Genomic DNA, 25,695 nt, shown 5'->3' with positions numbered 1-25,695 from the left:
CCCTGTGATGAATCCTGTTTGATCATAGTGTATATTTTTTTTGATGAGTTGTTGTAGACGGTTGGCCAGTATTTTGTTGAGAACTTTTGCATCGATGTTCATCAAAGAAATAGGTCTATAGTTCTCTTTCTTTGATGAATCTCTGTCTGGTTTGGGAATGAGGGTTATACTGGCTTCATAGAATGAGTTTGGTAAAGAGCCTTCATTTTCAGTTTCATTGAAGAGCTTGAGGAGTATTGGTGTGAGCTCTGCTTTGAAGACCTTATAGAATTCAGCTGTGAATCCATCTGGCCCTGGGCTTTTCTTAGGTGGAAGTTCTCTTATTGCCATTTCTATTTCAGTGCTTGAAATAGGCCTGTTTAGTTGGGTTAGTTCTTCTTGGTTCAGTGTGGGTATGTTAATATTGGCTAGGAATTCGTCCATTTCTTCTAGATTCTCAAATTTGTTGGTGTAAGGGTTTGAGAAGTATTCCCTCATGATACTCTGGATCTTGGTAATTTCTGTCGTGATTTTACCATTTTCGTCTGTGATTTTGTTTATTTCGGTATGCTTCCTTCTTTTTTTGGTAAGATTTGCTAAGGTTTTGTCAATTTTGTTAATTCTTTCAAAGAACCAACTCCTTGTTTTGTTGATTCTATAGTTTTTTTTTAAATTTAATTTAATTCTGCTTTGATTTTAATAATTTGCTTCCTTCTAGTGGGATTAGGGCTGCTTTGTTGCTCTTTTTCCCAGGAGCTTAAGATGAGACATTAACTTGTTGGTTTGCGATTTTTCCAATTTGTTATTGTAGGCACTCAAAGCTATGAATTTTCCTCTGAGTACTGCCTTTGCCATGTCCCAAAGGAGCTGGTATTTTGTGTGCTCCTTATTGTTAAATTTCATGAACTGTTGGATTTCTGTCCTGGATTGGAAGAATCAGTATCGTGAAAATGACAATCTTACCAAGGGTTATCTACAAATTCAAAGCAATACCCATCAATATCCCAATGTCATTCTTTAAAGAAATAGAAGAGGCAATCCAAAATTTCATATGGAATAATAAAAGACCCCGTATAGCAAAAATACTTCTTAGCAGAAAAACCATCGCAGGAGGAATTTCAATACCAAACTTTAGACTCTATTACAGAGCTATAATTATCAAAACATCTTGGTACTGGCACAAGAACAGGCCTGAGGACCAATGGAATAGAACTGAGGACCCAGATATTAAACCACGAATCTATGGCCACCTAATCTTTGACAAGGGAGCCAAAAAAAATAGAATGGAAGAAAGACAGTCTCTTCAACAAGTTGTGCTGGCAGCACTGGTTAAGCACCTGCAGAAAACTAAAGTTGGATTCGTCTTTGTCACCCTGTACTAGAATTAACTCCAAATGGATCAAAGACCTGGAGGTAAAAGCTGACACTCTGAAAACTTTACAAGAAGGAATAGGAGACACACTAGACCTCCTCAGCACAGGTCAAAACTTTCTTAATAAGGACAAAAAATCACAACAAATCAGAGAAAGGCTGGCTAAGTGGGACTGCATTAAACTGCAGAGCTTTTGTATGGCAAAGGACATAGCTAATAAACTAATTAGGAAGCCTACAGAGTGGGAGAAGATCGTCACCAACCATACAACAGACAAAGGCCTCATATCTAAAATATATCAACAGCTCAAAAAATTGAATCAATCCAAAATTAATCGCCAAAGGAACAACCATCCCATTAAAAGATGGGCCAAAGACTTAAAGAGAGTCTTCTCTGAAGAAGAAACAAAAATGGCCTATAGAGACATGAAGAAATGCTCAACATCTCTGGTCATAAAAGAAATGCAAATCAAAACAACGCTAAGATTCCACCTCACTCCAGTTAGACTTGCCAGGATCAAGAAAACTAGTAACAACAGATACTGGAGGGGATGTGGCCAGGAGGGATCACTACTACAATGCTGGTGGGAGTGCAAACTTTTTCAACCACTATGGAAAGCAGTATGGCAGTTCCTCAAAAGACTAAACATAGAGCTCCCCTATGACCCAGCAATTCCACTACTTGGCATTTACCCAGTCATCCAGAAACAAAGACATACTAAATACACCAGCACAACAATGTTCATTGCAGCACTATTTATTATAGCAAAGATATGGAACCAACCTAAATGTCCCTCAGTTGATGAGTGGATCAACAAGATGTAGTATTTGTACACAATGGAATTCTATGCTGCTCTCAGAAAGAATGACATTGCCCCATTTGTTAGGAAATGGAAAGACTTAGAAAAGATCATATTAAGTGAAGTAAGCCAGACTCAAAGGAACTTAGGCTCAATGGTTTCCCTCATTTGTCATAATCAGTAGAAACCTTGGGCTCCCTAGCAGAGATTTGCAATAGAGCAAAACCTTGACACAAAAGGCCATATAGTAGGATGCTAATTGAAAGGATCTCTAGGATATATAAACAAAAGCCATATAATGAATTATTGTTGTTCTTAATGTACTATGCTATCTCTCATCTCTTTTGCTGCCCCTTGGTTATCTCATATTGTTACAGTATCTCACTTTGTTACCTGATATATCGGATATATTTGTATTTGGTTATTTGAAATTGGATAGGGAACGGGGGAAAACAAGATGAGTGGTGAGGTTGGGGTGGAGGGAAATGGGGACCAAGACATATGAAAGGGTATCAATGTATGGGAATTAATGAACCATCTATCTGGCAAATATCATGTAACCCTTCTATTAATTACAATACTAAATATATGAAAAAGAAGCATTTGTGACTTGTCTTTCACTTCATAACTATTTGTGGAAACTCTAGTAGTAATTAAAGGAAAAGAAAATGAGCAATTAAGAGCTAACAAGATGGATATCACTTGTTGTTTTTTGTGTATATCATTTTGTTCCAAATTTTTCACAAATAAATGTGTAGGACCACGGATGTTTCTCCATGGTACAATGTTTTTCTCACATGTACACTGCCCTAAATTCAATCTCCAGCACCACAAAAAAGTCAGCTGGGAAACATTGTATTATTACTTAAAATAATATGATTTCAGCATCCATGCAAAGTAGAAAGATCACTCAGCGGGGCAGTTTTTTCATGAAAAACGTAGAAGCTGTCTCCAGACTGAATATTGATACCCTGCTTTGTGGTCTCCAGCTTGGGGATTAAGTATCAGCTGCCTCAAAGGTTGGCGCCAACTTTCTTCTTCAGCGTACCACAAACCAGAATTAATTGCAAATCAATCGAACAAAGTACAACTGATCAGTAAACCAATTAGTAATTTTAGCTGTTCATCCTGTCTTCACTTACTGTGGGGGTTTGGGGGGGAAGTGGGAAATGGAAGTGCCCTTTAGACCACATATAAGATAACAGTCTTTCCCTTTCTGTTCTCCATTTCCACATATGCTATGAAAAATGTTTCTTGCAAATCTTCCACGGAGTTAATGTTGTCTTAAGACTTGGACCATCTTCCACCATGGAGTGTGGGAATGTGGAATGCACAATGTTTAAGTACAACGGATTAGAGATTCACAGAACTGGTACAAAGTTAACATATTAAATGCCTGTCTAGTGCTTATATACTTTTGTGCTATATGTTTTTTGTTTCAAAGAAAGCTATTTCTGTGTTGAATTAAAGACCCAAGGAAAGTTTGAAAACATACATAAATATTGCATAGGTAGTTTTGAAATCAATGAATTTTATTACAGAAGTGTAAATCAATTGACCAGATGCAAATTTGAACAGAAATTCCTACATGGAGAAAATTTCATGAGAAACCCATTAAAAGTTACAAAATGATTACTTAAGGTAAAATAGCTAGACATTCTTTGATGCCTATAACAGAGCTAAGCGATGTTTATTTTCAAGTCATCATTTGAGAAAAAATTAAATGGCTGATTTGTATTGTGTTTGTAAATAATAGCATTTGTCTTAAATAATAGGCATGTCCAGGTCCATAATATAGGTTAAGTAGCTATAAAATGTGTATATCAGTAATTCTAAATGTCATTAAATATGTGATACCTTCTTTAAATTAAATTTTATTATCAGGATTATGTAAAGGAGGGTACAGTTACATTTGTACGGTATTATTACATTATTTCTTGAACATTGTTACCCCTCCCCATCTTTTCTTCCCACTTTCCATCCCACCCAAGCAGTAAAGTTCATTTGCAACATATTATCTTAGGAATATCACTGTTATACCGGTTCATTCTTTGTCTTTTGTCTCATCCTCTTGTTTGTCCACTTCCTTTCCCTGATTGAAATAAGCAAATAAGTGTATATACAAGATAACAGGTTCTACAGTCAGATTCAGTAACAGCAGAGGATAAACCATAAATGAGGACAAAAGAATAAAAAAGAGATAAGAAGAAATAGCTTCACATTGTACATTAAAAAACAATGACCACAAGGATAACTCTCATTTCCCTATCCTGGAGCTCATTTTGCTTATCCTTATCCTTTTTAGTCAGATGTATATAGCTTTTGAGTTATTGTGCTCCTTTGCTAGGAAAATCCTAGACACATTCTAATTATTACAAATGAGGGAAACCATGGAGCCTATGTTCCTTTGGGTCAGGATTACTTCAATTAATTTTTCCAAGTCTTTCCATTTCCTTGAATATGGGGCAATATCATTCTTTCTGATAGTAGTATATAATTCCATTATATATAAATACCACATCTTCTTGATCTATATTCATCTATTGAGGGGCATCTCGGTTGAGAGGCATATCTTAGCTGTGGAAAATAATGTTGCAATGAACATAGATGTGCTGCTATGTTTAGTATGGACTTGTTTCTGGACATTTGGGTAAATGCCCAGGAATGGGATTGCTGGATCAGAGGGGAACTTTATGTTTAGTCTTTGGGGGAACTGCCACCCTGTTTTACAGAGTGTTTGAGCAAGTTTACACACTCACCAACAGTGTAGTAGTGATGCCTTTGGCCACATCCCCACCAGCTGCCAGCTTCTTTCAGTCTCTTATAGTGTCTTTGTTTATGTTGTTTGATGAACAAATGTAACAGAGAAAATCAACCATGATCCATGTTTCAATCTCTCTCTTCAGGGTTGGAGGTGACATTTTATACTTGTTTTACATTTTTTTTCAGCATTTATCTTGTTAGAAAGACAGAAAGGATAAATTCTACTGATTAAATAAATGCCTGTATCTGAGGACTAAAACTTTCCAGTCAGAGGTGCTCACATCCACAGCTGTGTAAGTGCAAGGAAGTAATTGCAGACTCTGACATTATGTAATTTAGCAATAACATATGGTCCATATATAAGACAAGGAGAAATGAATTAACCAGCATAAATGTTCAGAGAATTGCATGACGTTGTAATATTTTCTTTTCTATGAAGTCCTTTCCTAAAATCCAGTTACATATGCACTAAAATATATACATGGGAGATTGCTTTTCAATTCATAACATCAGTTAAACTAAAACAGATTCTAAATTATTCACTCTACCAAAGACAACTCTTCCTATGGTTGATATGTCCTGTTTCTCTCTTACGGGGTATATAAAAAAACAGGAACTTAAGTTTAGTTTGTCTTAGCAATGTAATACAGTGAAAAAGAGAACTCATTTCATTTTTCTATTATTCTTCTTTCTCGTTTATTTTTTCACATCTTTTTTTCTCTTCCTTATCCCCTCCTTTCTCTGCCTTCTTCATTGGCATAAAGTGAAATGAAGAAAAGGATACTAAGACTGTGAGTCTTTGAGAAGAGCACAGTGGCTCATCTTCTTGTTATAGTTGTTACTTAGAAGGGAACACATTATTAATTACTGAAACAGAAGACCTACTGACAATCTCCTTCCACTTTAGTTAAGTAGTTGCCTCCACATCTACAGAAAACAAATGTTGTTTAATGATTAAATTAATGATAATTTCCATCCTCTTTAATTAAATACATCTCTGGATTTAAAAATCACTCAAAAGAATGCTATTTCAAGAATTTTAAGTCAAGTAATTGACAATATACTTTTATCTTTGATTTGTGATTTATATTTTGGTTTTTGAAGAAAATTTTTACATTTTATTCTTTTTTTTCATTGTAAAAATACAAGGCTAGTGATAATATTGCCCAAATCAAAAAAAATAGTAGCTAGAAGTTAAATAAAAATTGTACCTGTTCATCAGAAAATGACAGTTGCTGGCAGGGTTGTAGAAAAAAAGGAACCCTACTACACTGCTGGTGGGATTGTAAACTAGTTCAGCCACTCTGGAAAGCAGTGTGGAGGTTTCTTAGAGAACTGAAAATATACTTTCCCTACAATCCCGCCATACCACTTCTGGGCATCTATCCTGAACGTCATGACCCAAGATATGATAAGAACACCTGCTCAGCTATGTTCACCTTTGCACTATTCACAATAGCCAGGCGATGAAAACAATCCAGATGTCCTACTGCAGATGAATGGATACAGAAAATGTGATATATATACACAATGGAATTCTACATAGCCAACAGACAAGATAAAATAATGGCATTCGCAGGGAAGTGGATGAATGTAGAGCAAATCATGTTGAGTGAGACAAGTCAAGACCTAAGGAACAGAAGGCACATGGTATCCTTAATATGTGACTATCAAATTCAAAGAGTACAAGAGCAAGGACTCAATAACTGCATACCCAAGCTATGGACATGGTAATGGAAATATAAACATAACTATATAGACATAAAAACCTATGACTCTATAGACATAATGTTTTATTTCATAAATTAATATGTTTCTATGACATATAAACCCTTAGCCTAATTTTGATTAAGTTCTAAATATTAAGTCCCAGTGATTGTAAATAGAGATTCCCTCCTGGAAAACTTGTTTGTTAAACTTGTCATTTAAAATATGACGTAAAAATCAATGTTAATAAATTTTTTAATAAAAAATATACTTGTTCAATAAAATAACACATGTTTTAAATTCTACAGTTTTAGAAGCCTTCAAATAGTAGGACTGATTTTCTTAAATCCAAAAGATATACTTTTGTGACATTAATTAAAACAAATACAGACCTTATCCTTGATGCTCTTGAATTATCTATTCTTTGTGTAACAGTTGTATCGATACTGAATGTTCTGTTGGAGAAAACAGATTTTTAAGAAGACACTAATGAAATATAAGGATGACATAATTCTTTCTTCATAATTCTGAAGATGACCAATTATTAAGAGCAAGACTATGTTTGCAAAACCTGATCCATCATGAAATAGTTTCGGTGGAAACTCCCTTTTCAACTTTCTGAATGCCTAGACTCAATGCATTTCTCTTCTCTAATCTTTCTTCCATTAAACTTCATCTCCATCTGTCTTGTTGCAACTGGACATATTTAAATAGAAGAAAGTCTCCTTAGCAAGCAGAAAACAGATTCATGTTCCTTAAATCATCTGCGCTTTAGGAAAAAAATTCTCTCAAAACATTATTCCCATATTGTCTAAAAATGTGTGTAACTAAATGTTTCAGAGCAAAAACACATATGTTTACATTTAGCAGTCTTTAGCCTAACATTATGCTTTTGTAGTATTAATTTGGAAACTTGAGCATCCTACGTATTTAGTCCTTAGCAACTTCTTGAATTAGGAAACTTCAATTTTCTCTCTTTAGTGCCTCATTGGTCTATGCTTTTAGCCCCATTACTTTCAGAGCCTTTGTATAGCAAATTATTGTACTCTTGGCCATCACAAGCCCAAGGACAAGGCTTGAAAAGGAAGTTGCTTTCTTTCTGTAGGCATCAGATAAAGAATGCTGCTATGAAAAGCTATAACACTCCATTGTTAACAACTATCCATTAAAGCCAAATGACTTCCTAGGCTGGACAAACAAATGTACAGATTTTCAACAGTATTTAGAGCTACTTAGTAGTAAGATTTTAGAAAAGATGGTAAATGGTTAAACCTGCTTAAAGATTAAAAGTCCATATAAATTTTTTGGTACTTCAAGGCAAAATTTAAGTATTGCTCTTTGAAATCATTATTTTCCTTACATATCTATATTTCTAATACCTGTATTCACATTTACACTGGGCACTGCCACACAACTCCTTCAAAATTGTCATTACATGATGGTATCCTTCTTATACACTGAAGCTCAAACTTGGATTCATCTCTCCTTTCCTCTCTGTAGACTTCCCAAGTGTGAGCCACTGAGTGTGAAAATAATCTCAGAATCAACACTTTAAAAATGGAATATGCCACCTGAAGGTAAATGTAAGAAAAGATACGAAGAATTTATCATGGTCTAAGTTTTAGAGACAAAGTCAGAATGTAAAGTAACCAATGGAAGGGATTTCCTCACTGTTGTACTTTTAGCACAGCTAATGCTACATATAAGTTTTGTAGAACAGAGGAATCACAGACAGTGCTAAAGAATCAATTTTTCATAATATATCGTGGTGATGCCATTAATTTAAAAAATAAGCCTCAACTGGTAGAAAGCTAAGCTTAGCAAGCATGGGGGAAGGAAGAAAAGAAGGAAAGAAAGAAGAAAGGAAGGAAAGAAGGATGGAAGGAAGGTTTTCAAAGTGCTGCTCCATCCTTAATTTGTTTTTTGCTAGTCATGGGCTTGATCTCAGGGCCTGAGCACTGTCCTTGGCCTTTCTCAAGGCTAGAGATCTACCACTTGAGCTTAAGCACCACTTCTGGCTTTTTTCTATGTATGTGGTACTGAGGAATTGAACCTGGGTATTAGTGCATGCTAGGTAAGCACTCTACCACTAGGCAAAACTCCCAGGGCATCCATCCATAAATTTTATAATGTATTTTAAGATGAGTAACCATAAGTTACCTTAATGATGTCCAAAGATTTTCAATACTCCCTACTTACCTCATTAAGAAAAAAGTTATTAGAAAAATTTACATTAGGCAAAGTAAAGCAGATCCAATGAGACATGGTTGCATGGTTTCCTTCATTTGTAGTAAATAGAATGTGCCTATAAATCTACAAATAAACAAATGAGTGTTAAAAGACAAAAAAATACACTGACATAATACACTGACATAATAAATTATACAGGACTATAGACATCCATACAGTGAGACCAAAAGAGGATATGCTTAGGAGAGGATCAAAAAGGCCCATGTACACATAATAAACAAATGTGCATACAATGTATGCAGCTATGCATATAAATCATATACAATGACCTGGCTACCAATGGCTCATGCCTATAATTTTAGCTACTAGAAGGCTGAGATCTTAGGATCATGGTTCAAAGCCAGCCAGGGCAGGAAAGTCCCTGAGACTCTTATATCTAATTAACCACTAGAAGATTCAAAGTGATACTTAGCAAGTGGTATCTCTTAATTTGAATGTGTGTATTGCCTTATTAAAATGAAATAAAAAGACAGAATTCTGAGATACATCTTATGTAAAAGACATTAATAATGGATTGGAGAAAAGTATGTTTATAGTGCTGTTTTGAACAGCTCTAGAATCTTTCTTGGGTTAATATTCAGAAGGACAGCCATTGGGGTTCCAGAAACATCTCAGAATCTGTGGACTTTTCCTAGAATCCATTGTTATCAAATGTTCAATCCGTCCATGTGATCTCTGTGGCAGTGGTAAAATTACCTTCTTGTACAAAGAGTGACTTGTACTTTACATTTTCCTTACGGATTGCTCAGAGACGTTCTCATTATTTCCCAACACAAAAGAATATGTTGTCCTAAATCAATATTTAGGGAAAAGGAAGATAATCCATTCTGACAGTTAAGACTAACATCAATCTGACTGGAATATTAGTAATCAATATACAGTCTTGATAATGCTCAGCCCATTGTGGAGTCTCCTGTTGATTAACATTGAAAACTTTTGTAGAACTTTTTCTGATGTCTGTCTCACTTTCCATCCTATAGATCCATCCAGCAGCAGCTGCTGTCTTTTCCTCACTACTGGTTATGGGGATTATAAAGATGCTAGTGGGATTTTTAACAAGGGCCCTAATGTTCCCCCATGCATTCTGAGCTAAGTATGCAAATGAGGCTGTGCCTTTAACCCCACAGGAAGCATCCTCTCTCAATATTAGTAGAATAAGAATTGTAAAGTTTATAGACCAAAATGAAATATGTGACCAAAATTGCTACAATGTTTTTACATAATTAATGTTCCTATATAGCTCATTAGAAGCCTTCAATTCATGAAATAGAAATATAAGTTTATGTAAACGTTCTGAAAATGCAAATATGTAGAATCACACATTGCAGGCTCAAAAATCACAAAATTTAAGATTTAAAAGGCTCTTGATGACGAAGTGGAACATCATTGTAACATGGATGAGTATTCAAAAGGGTTTCAATTGCATACAAAATATTGTCATTTATCAATACAGATACCACAAATCATTGTATTAGTATTAGACACACCTCATAAGTCTAACAGAATAAAATATGAGGCAAAACAAATGATTGTATCTGGGAGTGCCAGTATGGTCCCTCTGGATCTACATGGAGTATGTGGTAAGCATTGCCAGAGGGTGCACATTTAGAGGTGAGTTTAACAACAGTTATCCCCATGTACCAAGCACTCCACATCCTAGAGCATGGAGAAGCAAATCCACAAAGCCAGCATGGGGTTTCACCCACCGGTACTTCTGATGTCCAAGGCACATATTCACAACCTTGCTCCATAGGACAGGCACGGGAAGCTTGGCCTTATTCCACTAAGTTGTTGCTAACTGCATTCCAAGTTTTATCTTGCTTTCTCGTCCCACTGCCTCATGTTTTGGTTTTGTGTGACCTGTAGAAAAGTCATTGAAAGCACCTCAGCTTCCCCATACCTTCTTTATTTTCCCCTTCATTAGAGCCCTTTGTAATATACTGTCCAATATCCCTATTAACATCCATTTTTCGTTACCATCTGGATATGTGGTTTGAATACTCATGTATGTCTCTTGAAGATAGATTTTCTACAAATTAAAATATTCTATTTAGTTCTACGTATGGAAGTTTGAAATATATAACCCACTGTGAAATGAATTACTATACATTGTATGTCAAACTTTAAACTAACAACTCCATAACCTTAAAATACAGCTCAATCTTAAAGTATTAATTTTAAAATGATGCATTTGTGCTAATGATTTACTAGGAGGAAAAAAAATCCTTTAATCTAGCCCTTTTGCTTATGAACTTGAAAGTTGAACTCCATAGAAATGACTGACTGCAACAGCAGGACTTTTCACCGGCTGATCAAAATTAACAGTTTCTTTCAATTGTTCTAATTAAGACCAAAGGGAGTTCTGGAATGTACCAATAGCATATCAAATTGCTCACTAGCTTAGAACTAGCTTCTGGAAAAAATACCAGATTTTCCCTTTCGCTACAAATAGTTTAGTCTAATTTGCAATTATTACTATTTACTAAAGGTCCTCCTATGAATATATCCCATGAGATTTTTTCACAGTTTTATTTTATTAGGTCAGAAAGCAAAATAATTAAAGATGTGAAACATAATAATCTCTAGGAGAAGTATGTTAGAAACCAGATACATTACCAATGATTTGTAAAATTGATGAGAGCACTATAAGCATAGGTTATTTACATAGTAAGAATTTTATCTAAATGATTATTTCATATTCATCTTGAGATTATTACAGAATTCAGAATCGTGTATTAAATGCAAGACTTTACTGATATCATAAGAAATATGAAAGAATAGCTTCAAAGCTGTACATGGTGATTCCAGCAACTCTGAAGTTAGAGATTGGGAATGTCTCTATATTAATACAACACTGTAGAAAAAGATAAGAAGACCCCATGTTAACATAAATGCTGGATACATGCGCTGCCTGTAATTCCAACTATGTAGAAGGCTTTAAATAAGATTCACCATTATCTAAGCTGGCCTTAGGGATTGAGTGGGGAGGAAACTGAGACCACCATATAGGAAAAAGAGCTAAAACAAAATAAATGGGACTTGATTCAAAAAACAGTGTCATGCCTAACTAGCAAAACAATATTATGAAAAGCAGTATTTATTTAAAATGTATATTTGTTGGGAACTTATTATTTACAGAAACTGTTCTCTACACACTCCAAAGCAATTTTTCTACTAAATTTTAGCCTATTTGTATGCATATCCTAAAATTCTTATCTGAGTTTAATAAAATTTAGCTGTTTAAATAGTGATATGAATTATATTTGAATTCTTCAGTCCCCTGAAAGACTACTGTTTGGGAAGACTTAAGAAGAGTTTATTATTTATATAATGCATGAACTTCTAAAGCTTAATGAATGATAATCCAATATGAATATTTTTATCACTGAAGAAAATCACAGTAAAAGTTTTAAAACTGCACTTATTTTTAATTAACGGGTAAGTCATTTAAATGTTATTAAGTGAACAAGACTGAAATTAAAAATGTTATCGAGCTCAATGAAATGAATTTTAAGTAGGGAAAAGTGCTATGATAAAGACTATAGTTTCTAATCAGTCAAACACCAACTTGACTAGAAGGTGGGACTCTGTCCGGGCAATGAATGTGTGTGCCCTGGAGTCATCACCATTTCAAGCCATTTTTCTTTGGATCTGACAATTCTCAGTTTCAAGGCCTCTGAGAGGGCAGACTCTTTAACCTCACACACAATCCCTAAATAAGTAATTGACTCTCTCAACTCCATGCTATGTAAAGATATGTGCAATCTCTTGTTATAATTAGCATTCTTTCCTAGAAGGATGATGGCTGGGTGGCTAAATGGACTGAGGTCTTCAGAGAGGCATTCCTTCCCCAGGGCTGGACACAGACTATTTAAAACCTATGTGAAAGAGTGAACAGGATTAACATGGAGTCAACTTCCTTGGGAAATAGAACCAAAGAGATTCAAAGGAGACAAAATACTTCAAGACAATCACACCAAGGGTGAAAATCTCCAGACTTACTGGTCCTGTCACTTTTAATTTAACAGATGACATGAACATTAAACAGTGCTACAAAGACATTTTTTATGAGTTTTAACTTTTCTTTTACTTCCTAAAAGCTTAAAATATTTCTTTCTTTTCCTAAACAGAAACTGAAGCAAAGACTATAATAAAATCTTAGATAGTACCTTTAGTTAAATATATTTATATGTACAACTGAAAGTATTGATTGCCTTTAGATAGAAAAACATTCATCACAAAGTTCCTACTGTATACAGCTATTTATTTAATATGAAACTTATACCATACATCTTTCTGAACTTATAATTACAAGGAGATTAATAAAGATTCTTGAGGAAAATGTATTTTATATTAATTGATTATGCAAAATAAACAATCTGTGTACTTTCTCATTATTTGGTTTTCTCATTTCAAATTTAAATGTGAAAATTAGAAATAGAACTTCAGAAGACACTGTCATTAAAAGTCTTTATAACCGTATGATGTCATCAGCAAACACTTGATCTAAATATTCTATTAATACAAGATTTTCATAGACAATAAAAATGTAAATTATAAAGTAATTCTTTCTTTAATATACAATTGTAAGTAAAGCACATCATTAGGTACTTTGTACAAATTTTATGATGTATTTTTTTAGTGAAATGATGGGAAATATTTACTTCCTCTATCAAAAGCACGTGGAGTGCTGTTAGCTAATCAGATATATCCATGAAAAGTTAGAACTCTTAGTGATAGATTGTGGGCTATTTCTGGAAGTGACCAACACTCAGGTGAAAATGCATCACTGCTACAAACACGTGGTTCAGTATTAAATTCCATCCAAAGAAAAATGCAAATATCAGAAACCTTGTCTGAAACTCTGGTTGAAGCTGTTAATTATTTATTAAATTTTTAACTACATCAGTTTGTTAAAGAAAACAAATACCTCAATGATTAGTTAAATTGTTTAAGAAAATAAATACCTCAATGATTAGTTTTAATGTTATGGTTACTTTCTGATCAGTAGTAAGATCAATGTTTTCTATTGCTAATTCATGCAGGTATTTATACATGCCATTGTTTAAACATTGTGTATTATGATCTTTAAGTAGTTGTCATTTAATGACAAACACTAACATGATGTCTACAAGGTGCTTCTAACGAATATGGCTGCTTTACAGACATTATTTTGTCCCTTTCCTGGTAAGTTTGAATTTCCTATTATATGTAAATTTATAGATGCTACTAGACAAAGAAAAGTAACTACTGGAACATTGACCTAAATTTCACTGGCTAAAAGGACTTTGGAAAGTACTGATAGAATGTGCTATGACTAAATCAATGACTCTAGAAAAAAATTTAATATTTCAATTAGAAGCAGCACCATGGTCCATGTCTGTAACACAGCTTATAACTGGCACAGCTATATGATAATCCAGGAAAAAAGATGTTCAAAGTATTGTATTTTTTTTTCATTTCATAGAAGACTGCTAGAGCTGTTATGTTTTTTTCTAAATAATGGATTGAAAAAGAAAACAGCAATTAAAAGCAATAACATCCTAGTAGAGAGAAGAAAATGAAGAATGCGAGTTAAAATTCCCTGCATCTCTGAAAGTCAAAAATCTTTTTCTGTTATTTTTCATATATTTTATTGTAATTAATATAAGGGTTCCATAATATTCACCAGATAGAAGGTGCATTACTTCACAAATATTGATACCCTTTCTCACATCTTGGTCCTCATTTCCCTCTCCCACCCCTGCCCCTCATCTTGTTTTCCCCCCTTCCCTATCTTATTTCAAATTACCAAATAACCATATATACAATATATCAGATAACAAGGTAAAATACTATAACAATGTGAGATAACCAGTGGACAGCAAAAGAGATGAGAGATAACATAGTACATTAAGGACAACAATCACTCATTATATGGCTTTTGTTTCTATATCCTGGAGGTCCTTTCATTTAGCGTCATATTATATGGCCTTATGTGTCCTTATGTGTCCATATTATATGGCCTTATGTGTCATATTATATGGCCTTATGTGTCCATATTATGTGGCCTTATATTATATGGCCTTATTTTACAATTACAAAAGAGGAAAGAGCTAGTTTCTATGCATTATCTTTAAAGAAAATCACTTTCTTCCCATTTCTGCGCACTTTTCTGGATTAACACATCGACACGATTGAGCTTTTCATCTTATCCATGTGGTATACTCTTTCTTACTTCTAAAGCTCTGGTTTTTAGACTTCTTCATTTACAATAATTTTGTAAGGACTATTTTAATGTTGTACACTAAGCTGAAGTCCCTAAGATTCTGTATTATTTGACAATATGTGGGCCCTAAGCATTATTATATTTTTAAATTTCCCCAGATAAAAATACTTCTTAATATGTGAGTTGTTAATTATATTACTTTTTAATACTATTTATCAAATTTAGATAGATATGAGCTGTGCTCCTTCATAAACAAGTAAGTTAATAAAGTTAAACAAATAAAAAGAAGGGTGAGTGAAGAAAGAATTTTTTTAGAGTTAAAATTAAGAGTGAAATCCCATGAGGAAAATCATGCACATAGCTATTATATTTTTGTGATCCCCTCCTAATAATATCCTTCTGCATGTGATTGCATAAAATGATGTTTATTAAAATGAACTTCAAGAAATGGAAAGCAGAGGGGCTTTTCTCCTTCCATCGTCGCTATTTTGGTTTTCTATACTTTCTGTCTTGTATGTAAGTATTTTTGTTTGGGGGGTGGAGAAGGGGAACACAGAAATGGTGGGACAGAAGGTGAGTAAATGCAGCAGCAACACTCACTAGATACTCTGCTGAAAATCAGTTATATGACTTGTGGGGCGGGTTGAAAGAGAAAAAAATGAGGTAAAGTAATGACACTTCAAAAAGAAATATACTCAGGTAACTGTAACCCTTCTATACATTAACTTTATAATACCAATTAAAATAAAAAAGCATGCAACAGAACTCATAATAGGTTAAGTATGCCCCCTTGATCCTTAAACACCCCCAACATCTCCTGCAACTCAATAAACTGACAATAAAATATTCACTGCTTATGAAATATAGTTAAAATTAATATCACATTTTTATCATTAAGCAGTTGTACAAAAAATTTACAATTCCAAAAGTCAGATTAAGATGACAATGCTTCTTTATCAGGGTCACCCTTTGCATCGTTTCCCCCATTTTTTCCACTGCCATTTCTACCCTCAAGTTACTTAGTTCAATTATTTTTACATACCTTGACTATAATGACTGAATTTGCTCACACTTCCCCCCTTCATTTATATGCTCTCCGTTTGTCCTACCCCTCAAATACATGTTTCCATGCATTCATTTTGGTAAGCAATTGATATGTTGAAAGGTGTTGCATCTTTCAACTGCTTCCCAAATCAATACAAGTCTTTAGTCAGTTTGTTTGTGCACACATTGGTCTAAGCTGTGAATGGGGAGAGCTACTCAACGGTGATAATCATGTGCTTGAATAATAAACAAGCTAAATAATTTTTAAATATTATTTATTCCGTAATTTAAAAAATCATTAATTTAAGACATTTTATTTGAGGTAATGTATAAAATCAAAAGCTTGTGTGTGCATAGTTAAAGAAATAGCTTAATGCAACACCCTTAGTGTCCTGTAAAACACACATACACCATTATTATAGCAGGAATGATTGGAGAAATTAAAGAGGTCTTTTTCACCCTCATGTTTAAAATGATCCGAAGAATCAGTAATGTAAAACTGTCTGGACTCTGTCAACACACGCACAGAGTATACCTGATTTTTTTCTATGTGTGTTTAATTCTTAACATTTCCAATATGTAACATTAAAACATTAAAAGTTTGCCTTAATCAGCAATGTTTTTGACAAAATGTTATTTTATTAATCCAAAATAATCCAAATTATTCTTTGACAAAAAAATTAGCCAGAAGTAATTTTTTATAAGATGTGCTAAAAGACAGTACATTATACCAAATCTCAATTACTAAGTAGTAAGACAGCCGATTACAAATAGAAACTTAGCATCATGGTGAAGAATGAGAAAATCATTAAAGATACAAGGAAATGGAATATATGAATCAGTATGATTCAGTTAAAACCATCAGGCTTGCACTTGTCACCACAAGGCTGAGATTACTTAGTGTGATTGTTTCTAAGACTTAGTTATGGTGCTGAATGTTGTTTCACACCAGACAATCTAAGAATATCCCCTAGGAAAAGAATATGAAGTTTCTTAGTATTTTTTTCCCTCTATTTCCCTATTAGAAACAAAAATTTACACGAAACTCTGAGATGTTGCCACATACATAGAGGTTTTAGACAAATTACAGGCTTCTTTGATCCACAAAGATGTCGCAGAATATGTACTCATTTTCTTGAAGAAATTTTGAGCTTCTAAAAGGAATTTAGTCACAGGATTCTACTTTGGACCTCACAAAACTAGAGCTGTCAGGCTCTTCCTTCTTAAGATGGGAATACATGTAATAACAAAATGACATAATAGCAGAAGAACATTACCTTGTAAAAGACAATTTTAACTATTTCCAACCTGGATAACTCATGTCAGCTTCCAATAATTGCTACTGCAGTGCTAGCTACTTTTTTGATTTTTCAAGAGACATCTTTTGCTGGCTCCTTCTCATCCACAGAGGTGAAGTAATTCATAGATTAGCTAATACTGTTATATAATTATGGTCACATAAACTGTAATGGATTTCAGATGTGTCACCTAGGGCATGAAGGATAAATACTCTTGTCTGTAAATGATCTTGTGTCTGGAAAATAGATCCATTCAAGGATAAATTAGGACCTAAAGTTACCACCATTCACTCCACTCACTGTCTTTTGCTGGCATTGGCCAGAAAAAGGCAGGACTCTAAGAATTGGCTCACCTTGGGGTAGAAATAGAAAGTAATGTAAATTATTGATTTTTGAAGAACAAATAGAAGTGAATGAAATCAATGATTTTTGAAGAACAACATCTATAATCAGATCTACTCAAGTACTATGGCTTCACATTTTTGAAAAAGGAAAAAAGAATGTTTGGGTGAAGTTAAATCTACATGCATTGTCTGCTTTCATTCAGATTTGGAGAATAGAAACTAGGATTCTCCTGGTTTTCCTGGATATTAAATCATATTTCCATTTAATAATCTTTGTGTTAGTTCCTTCTAGGACTGATCACACATTGGCATTGAAAAAAGAAAAGGAGCATCCAAAGATGCTCAAAGATAATGGTTTATTTGGAGTCATTCCTCTATTGCATCCCTGAAGATGGTACTCTGTTAGATTATCTTCTAATATATCGCTTGATTTCTGAGCAAACAAGGCTTCCTTAATGGATTATTGTCTCTCTACTAGGACTTTGCGCTATGCTTTATTAGGAAATGTCAGGCAGCAGAAACAGCAGGGCAACAAGTCCAGCTGGGAATTTTGAGCTCACAGGTGTCCATTCTCACATTTGATAGCTTGCCAATATCAAAGCTGGATTTGTTGGGGGGATTCCCACAGTTGTTTCACAGAAAGAAAATTATCCACTGGCACTAATAGTAATAATCCCCTCCTCTATATCTGACTTAGTATTTGAGCTAGGGCCATGGCCCCCTTTCCACACCGGGATTGAACCCATATCAAGTTCCCCAGCCTTTCCACGAGTGGGTGACAGATAATGAGGATAGGAATTAGATGGGTACAGGTGGCACCACCTGCTTGAAATGTTTTTGAGTATGTGGTGCCCTGTTACTGTTGCTTACCAATGAGCCATTCTTTCTTCTTTTTTTGTCAATAACCATGGTGCCATTTGTTGGAGCTTAAAAAATTGTTCTAAATTTGATGCTGGATAAAAAGAATACAAAAAGAATTTTTCCATTGAAAATAATTAATTTCTTGCATAAAAGGTAGTATGAGGTATTCTATTTTAGAATTAGCAGGTTGATGAGAATATATGCCACTTACTATTCTTGAGTAAGTATTATTTTTACTGCTGTTTTAGCAGAAAATAAGTAGCAACAAGTACTCCCTAATAATATTTGTGAATGCTAAAAATAAATGTAAACATATAAATTAATAAATATTAATGTCTAAAAAACTTGCATTTCTTCTTGTACTGAATGTAGTATTCTTTCAGATTATTAATCACATGGATTTCACCTAACCTTTAAACAAATACACAGACCAACATTCACTGGGCTTTTCAGATACAGCATCATTTCCCTCAATGCTTGAGTGAGACATAAAGTGATAGAGAATTATTCATAACCTAGAAGCAGAGGAAGAGGGAACACAACCAAATTTTAGTCAGAGTTCAAACTATCAAGGCAATGAATTCAAAAGTATGTTTCTGTACTTCCTGAAGGCCATGTGAGGCTCTAAAGTGAGATTGCCTGCCCACAACACCCAAATGCCCAAAATGCATTCATTCAAGATCCTGCAATATAACATAGCACACTTAACCACCAAATATAATATGTTAAAGTAGTATTTGTTCTTGTATAAAAGGGAAAAAGGAAACTAACATATGATGGCACAGACTCTAGCACAAGATACAAACAGAAAATGGCAGGGATGGAAAACAAGTAGTTGTAAAGCTAAGTAAGTATTCCAGGCCAGACGGGCTCATAACTACAATTGTAGCTACAATCAGGTTCACAATTTGAAGCCAGCCAAAAGAAGTTCTTCAGATCCTGATCACAACAAAAAAGTGAGGTCTAGAAGTAGATAGCTATCTTTCCTGTAGGAAGCATAAATACAAGGATTTTTGTCCCCAGCATGGGCAAAAATAAGACCTAACAAAATAACAAGCCAAAAAAAAGTGCTCTAGGTGGAGTTCAATCCCAGTACCACCAAAAAGAAAATGAGGGCCAAATAACATCAGAGATAGCCTTACGTAGAAGAAAGTAACTATTGCAAGTTCAGACTGGTAAAGGAAAATGACTCTTCTCACTGCTCACACTTATGGTCCAGATGTTACTGCTATGTACACAATGAAAAGGCATTGCAAGTAAGTCATATGATGAAATGTAGATATCCAATGAATGTAAACAAAAATACTAAAAGGTGAAGATCTGGGAGCACATTCTGCTTCAACCCTTGACTCTACATCTCTGGTCACAAAGACCAAGATGGTCACAGATTTTATCCTCTATGGCGCATGACATGTACCTCTTGGTTTTAGTAAATATCTTTTTCATCCTTATGTAGCAAGCCACACCTTCATTTTCTTGAGATCTAAACTTTTGGTAGTATTTTTTGAGTGTATGTAGCTTGTGTCTGGCCATTAATATCACGTAAGCATGTATGTAGCAAAGGTTGCCTTATTTAATTATTGGATTACTGGCTTCATGCTTCAATTGCATATTTTAAGATAAGATTGGTCTCACTCTGTATGACCAACTTAGTCTCTCAATCTGTCATTCATCTTCTTTTCCTCGTCTCCCACTGTCTCTCTTTCTCTCTGTTTTTGACTAAGTTATATACATATAATGGCCAAAGGTGAAACCTCTGTCCAACTCATCTGACCAGAATGATGGGGTTCCCTCTTAGAATAGTTACTGGTCCTCTGAACAACCAAAATCCAAGATGTTGGCCAGGATAAGCCACATGTATTATTTCCAGGGTATAATTCAGTAGCATACTAGGAAGTTAATTTTATAACTGCCTATGTCTTTCCAAGAACAACAAATTCTGGACATGCGACTAAGACAAGTTTAAGGTGTAGAATATATTAACTAGTTTTATTGGGGTTGTCAGTCCCAGCAACTAATACAGTTAATTCTCTTATAGTGTATTTCTTCATTAGATCTATGCTAGTATTACTGAGTGATGAGTCAGTAACTTCTCAGTTTCATAAAATTCCAGAAAATTTCTATGGTGAATTACTTTGCCATAGAATGAATCCTCTCATTTGATGCAAGTTAGTAAATTAATCTTAATCAATTCTGATCATGGTATGAACAGAAGAGTGGCTTAAAGGAATATTTTCAGAAAGTATACTATGGTACAAATTCAAAATACAGTATTATTCATCCATAAACAGACTAAAATTCTGTCAACACAAATGCAACATTTAATTATATTGAATGAGACAACTATAACATCACCTCAATAACAGATGGCATATAAAAAAGTTAACATTATATGTGAGAAGTAATGCACCTACTACCTGGCGAATATAACTGTAACCCCTCTATACATTACAATAAAAAATAAAATAAAATAAAAAGTTGACATTATGATGTGGTTACCAGACTGGGGAACTTGAGTAGAGGGATGAATGGTGAAAAATAAATTAATCAGTTCTGAATTACAAATAAACAGGATTAAGAAAAAATGTGTGCTATTATTGAGCAGGGCAACTATAAATGGGAATAATGCAATTTATATTTCAAAAAGCTACAAATGACTTTGAAATTTTCTCCATGGAGACATGATAGTTATTCGTGGAAAGAGATTCTTTTCAACCCATTTCAAACATAAACCAGTATGTACATTTATAAAAATACAACATGGTATTCTATCAATATTCACAACTGTATGTGTGAGCTTAAAATTAAACTTGGAAGAAGTTAAACTAAAGTAAACTTAAAGAATCGCTGTCTCTCATCATGAAAAAGAAACATAATGCAACGCACCTGCCACCAGTTGCTAATTTTTCCATTGGAGGTTCATAATTATCTACTGATATTTCCAGAATGAAAACTCAGCAGAGCGGAAGAAAGCCAGGATAATCTAAGAGGACACTCATCTATTGGGCCAATGAGCAGCTTCATTTGCTCTTACCACTGGCTTTTTTTTTTTTTGTTCATTGGCTTGCTTGTCATGGGTGACTTGGCAAAGGCTAGCCGACATCATCAAGACGGGTCACCTGGAAGGCATGGTTGATGAGAGCACCCTCAGCCACAGCTTCTGTTGGGCATCTAATGATATGCTCTTCCCAGGCTATATCATCTCTGAGAGGCGCAATCACTTTCTTCTCACCCAGGTCTCTTAGTCATCACTTTTCCTTATTTCATCAGCCATCCAACTTCTTTGACACCATGAGAACAGTATCAATTTGAGCCTCAAGCCATCTCTTCTTTCACATGAAGTAAGCCATTAGAAATACCTCAAGTTCTTTCCACTGAATTGATTTCCTCTTGCTGTTATCTTTCAGAGATACCTCTCAGTGACATGGCAATGCTGTTACATATCAGTTCTATTCTAGGTCCTGTGGGAAAAGGTATGAGCCAGAGACAAAGCTGCTGCCAGTATGGGCACAGACACTAATCCATCTAGGTTCACAAAATTCTTAGTTTCTCAGCAATGGTGGATCCATGTCAAAAGAAATAACCTACAGTTCCATTTATTGAGGATTTAATCTAAAATTTGATTATTTCCTAACAAGTTATCGAGAGCAAGGATTTCTATATATGGGAAAAAGTAATAATTTGCTTAATTCTTTCACTACTGTAGTAATCACTAATTAGATGTGTGGGTTTTGGCAACATTATTTAAGAACCACAATAAAATCTTTCATTGTTGGTAGCCTAATATATCTTATATGTATATATTATATTTATGTATTACGTTTATATTACATATATATTGCATATATACTGTATGTTATATTAATATTATCATGATATTTTTCTTTAGACAACAATGCTAAAAATCTTAGCTTTTTTCATATATTTTATTATAATTAATAGAATGGTTACATTATATTAATCAGTTAGAAGGCACATTACTTCACATTGATACCCTTTCTCGTGTGTTGCTCCCCATTTCCCTTCCCCCACCCTGCCCCTCATCTTGTTTTCACCCCTTCCCTACCCTATTTCAATTAACAAAATAAACATATATACAATATATCAGATAACAAGTTAAAATACTGTAACAATATGAGATAACCAAGGGACAGCAAAAGAGATGAGAGACAACATAGTACATTAAGGACAACAATCACTCATTATATGGCTTTTGTTTCTATATCCTGGAGGCCCTTTCATCCTATATGGCCTTATGTATCTAGGTTTTGTTCTATTGAAAATCTCTTCTAGGAGAGCCCAAGGTTTCTACTGATCATGACAAATGAGGGAAACCATTGAGCCTATGTTCCTTTGAGTCTGGCTTAATTCACATAATATGAAAATCTTAGCTTTTTAACAATTCCATAAGAAGAATATAGTATGGTAGTGTATGAAGATTTACCTTATTGAGTATGAATTTCTGTAGCTTCTGAAATATATTAAATATTGTTTAATTCAACTTCTTTCAAACTTCAGCAGTCATTTCTTAAAACGTTCCCCATTGATTTACTTGTGGTTTCTAGACTCCTTGGAACATAATTTGGGATTCTTAGGTTCTGAGGAGATATTAAAAACAGAAACGCATAATGTCAAATTGAAAAGGGAAATAAGTCAAATGACTCAAAGTAAACATACAGAAATGAACACAGTTTCACTAAATACATGAAACATGTTGAGCATCCTTAGCCATAAAGCTATAAATGCAAATCCAAGCCAATCTGAACATCCATCACTCTCATTCCACTTAGAATGATCAGTTCCTAAAAAAAACCTTCAAAGAACAAAAGATTCCATTGGCAAAGATTCAGAGAAAGGAAGCCTTAATCATAGTTGGTAGAAATTTACATCTATCCAGTTCAGTATGGACTAAAAATTAAATTAAAAATAAAATAAATATAAAATTAAATTAAAAATAAAATGAATATAAAATTAAAATAAAATGAAATTATTTATTATTGCCTTACCCACAATAGCCCAGACATGTTATCAGTGTAGTTGTCCACCCCACAGAAAAATGGGGTTAAGAAAACAAGCTACAGTATTATTCAACCATAAAGTAGAATTTATTTATATCATCTGAATGGAAAATGAAAGAAACTGGGGCTCTAGTGTTAAGTAAACAAATATCATGTGTCTTCTCTCAGTAGAGAATTTGAATCCAGGGTAAGGGATTTTAAAATAAAATGGAGACTGAAGGGATCTGTAAGGAGAAAGGAAAAGAGGGATGGGAGAAAAGAAAGGTAACAGGAGTTAATCTGGTGAAAGTGCATATAAGCATGTATGTCTTTATGAAACACATTTATTTGTACAAATTAATATATAGCAATTAAGAAAGACAAGGCTTCAATTGAAGGTAACAGTTTTCAGGGTGAGGGTCCCAAGGCAGGTATTTGGTCCATAACTTTGAATCACACTGAAGGAAAATCAGTGTTACTAGGACAAGAAAATAAGGGAAAAAGAAGAGATGTTGACAACAATTTTCTGAAGGATTTTAGATTATGCTCATACAGGAAATCTGCACTTAATTGGAGTGATATAGGAACTATTAATATTTTGAACAAAAGAAACATAATTTATTTTAGGGTCATTGTGGTCATAATACACACATACAGAAATACATACTCTGAAAAAGAAAATGAAAAGGTGTATTCACTAATGCATACTAAGAGCCTAGAAGAATTTTTGTGTCATAACAGATGATGAATAAATACTAGTTTAGTGAAAGAGTAAAAGAATGAATAATTTCTAGGTGAGAGACAAACTGAAAGAGGAAAATTGAAAGAAATGTGCTCGGTATGGAAGGTAGTTTGGGGACACAGAGAGGACGGTGACTTGTCTAGGCTGAAGAGAGAGAAGGTGGTAACAGGTATCACATTTTATGTAGTTTAAAAACAGAGCCACAGTACTTGCTAATGATTTGAACAAAAGATCTGAGAGACAAACACAAATAAAGATGCTTTTGGAGATGGTAAAATCAGGCAGAGAAGCACAGACAAGAAAATCATTAGTTCAAGTTCAGCTAGGCCTCCTCCTGTATATATTTTTAGACACTACCTGAGAGCTAGGAGTGCTATCCATGTATTTGGGAGGATGAAGCCAAAGACCTGAGTTCAAGACCAGCATGGGCTATGCTATAGTGAGATCCTATTTCAAAAGAAATATACCCACTACTGTACTGTAAGCATTTAACTGTAACCACTCTGGACATCACCTTGACAATAAAATTAAATTACATAATTTTTTATTACATATATTTATATATATGACATACAAACCTTCAGTTTGATTTTAATTATGTTCTAAAATCTGTGTCAGTGATTGCATACAGAGATTCCCTTGTTTGTTAAACATGACATTTGAAATATGATATAAAAATCAATGTGAATAAATTCTTTAATAAAAATCACATTCAGATATACTAAATCTGAGATGCCCTTCAATATCCAATTGGAAGTGTTGAGTTGGCAATAATTTATATATATGTATATACATTTGATGGCAATTTCAGTTACTGATATAAATGAAAATCAGAGTAGAAGTCAAGGTGAAAATGTATACAAACCTTCAGTGTGGTATTTTGAAATGGAATCTCTTGAGTATCTAGGATTGGAGGATGAAATTTTCCACATATTCATCAGTTTCTCAATTTTCCTTCCACAAGTATTTTCCAGTATTACTCTGTTATGTTTGAAAAATGTGGATAATGACATAGTTTTCATCTTCCTGGATATTTTAAGACTTGCAAGTTAACATATGATGTGGAGAATTGTGTATATGTTTTTCAGATTTGTATGAATGTATCTACTGTTAGGTGAAATGTTCTGTATGTCTAATTGGGCCTGTTTGACACATGAAGTCTGGTTCTTTCATCACTCTTAATCTGAATGTTCTATGGGTTTGGAAATTGTTCATTGATACCTTTTCAATTTTTATTGCCTCCTTCTCCATTCTGTGGTTAGTAGGAATTTTGGTGTACATATTTTATATGCTGTTTAGGATAATTTACTGGTTTACCTTAGTATCGTGTC

The sequence above is a fragment of the Megascapheus bottae genome, chromosome 4 (assembly GCF_031878675.1).
Source record: "Megascapheus bottae isolate mThoBot1 chromosome 4, mThoBot2.hap1, whole genome shotgun sequence".
In the NCBI taxonomy this organism is placed as follows: domain Eukaryota; kingdom Metazoa; phylum Chordata; class Mammalia; order Rodentia; family Geomyidae; genus Megascapheus; species Megascapheus bottae.
The sequence above is the reverse complement of the archived record's forward strand: the minus strand, read 5'-3'. Positions refer to the sequence as shown.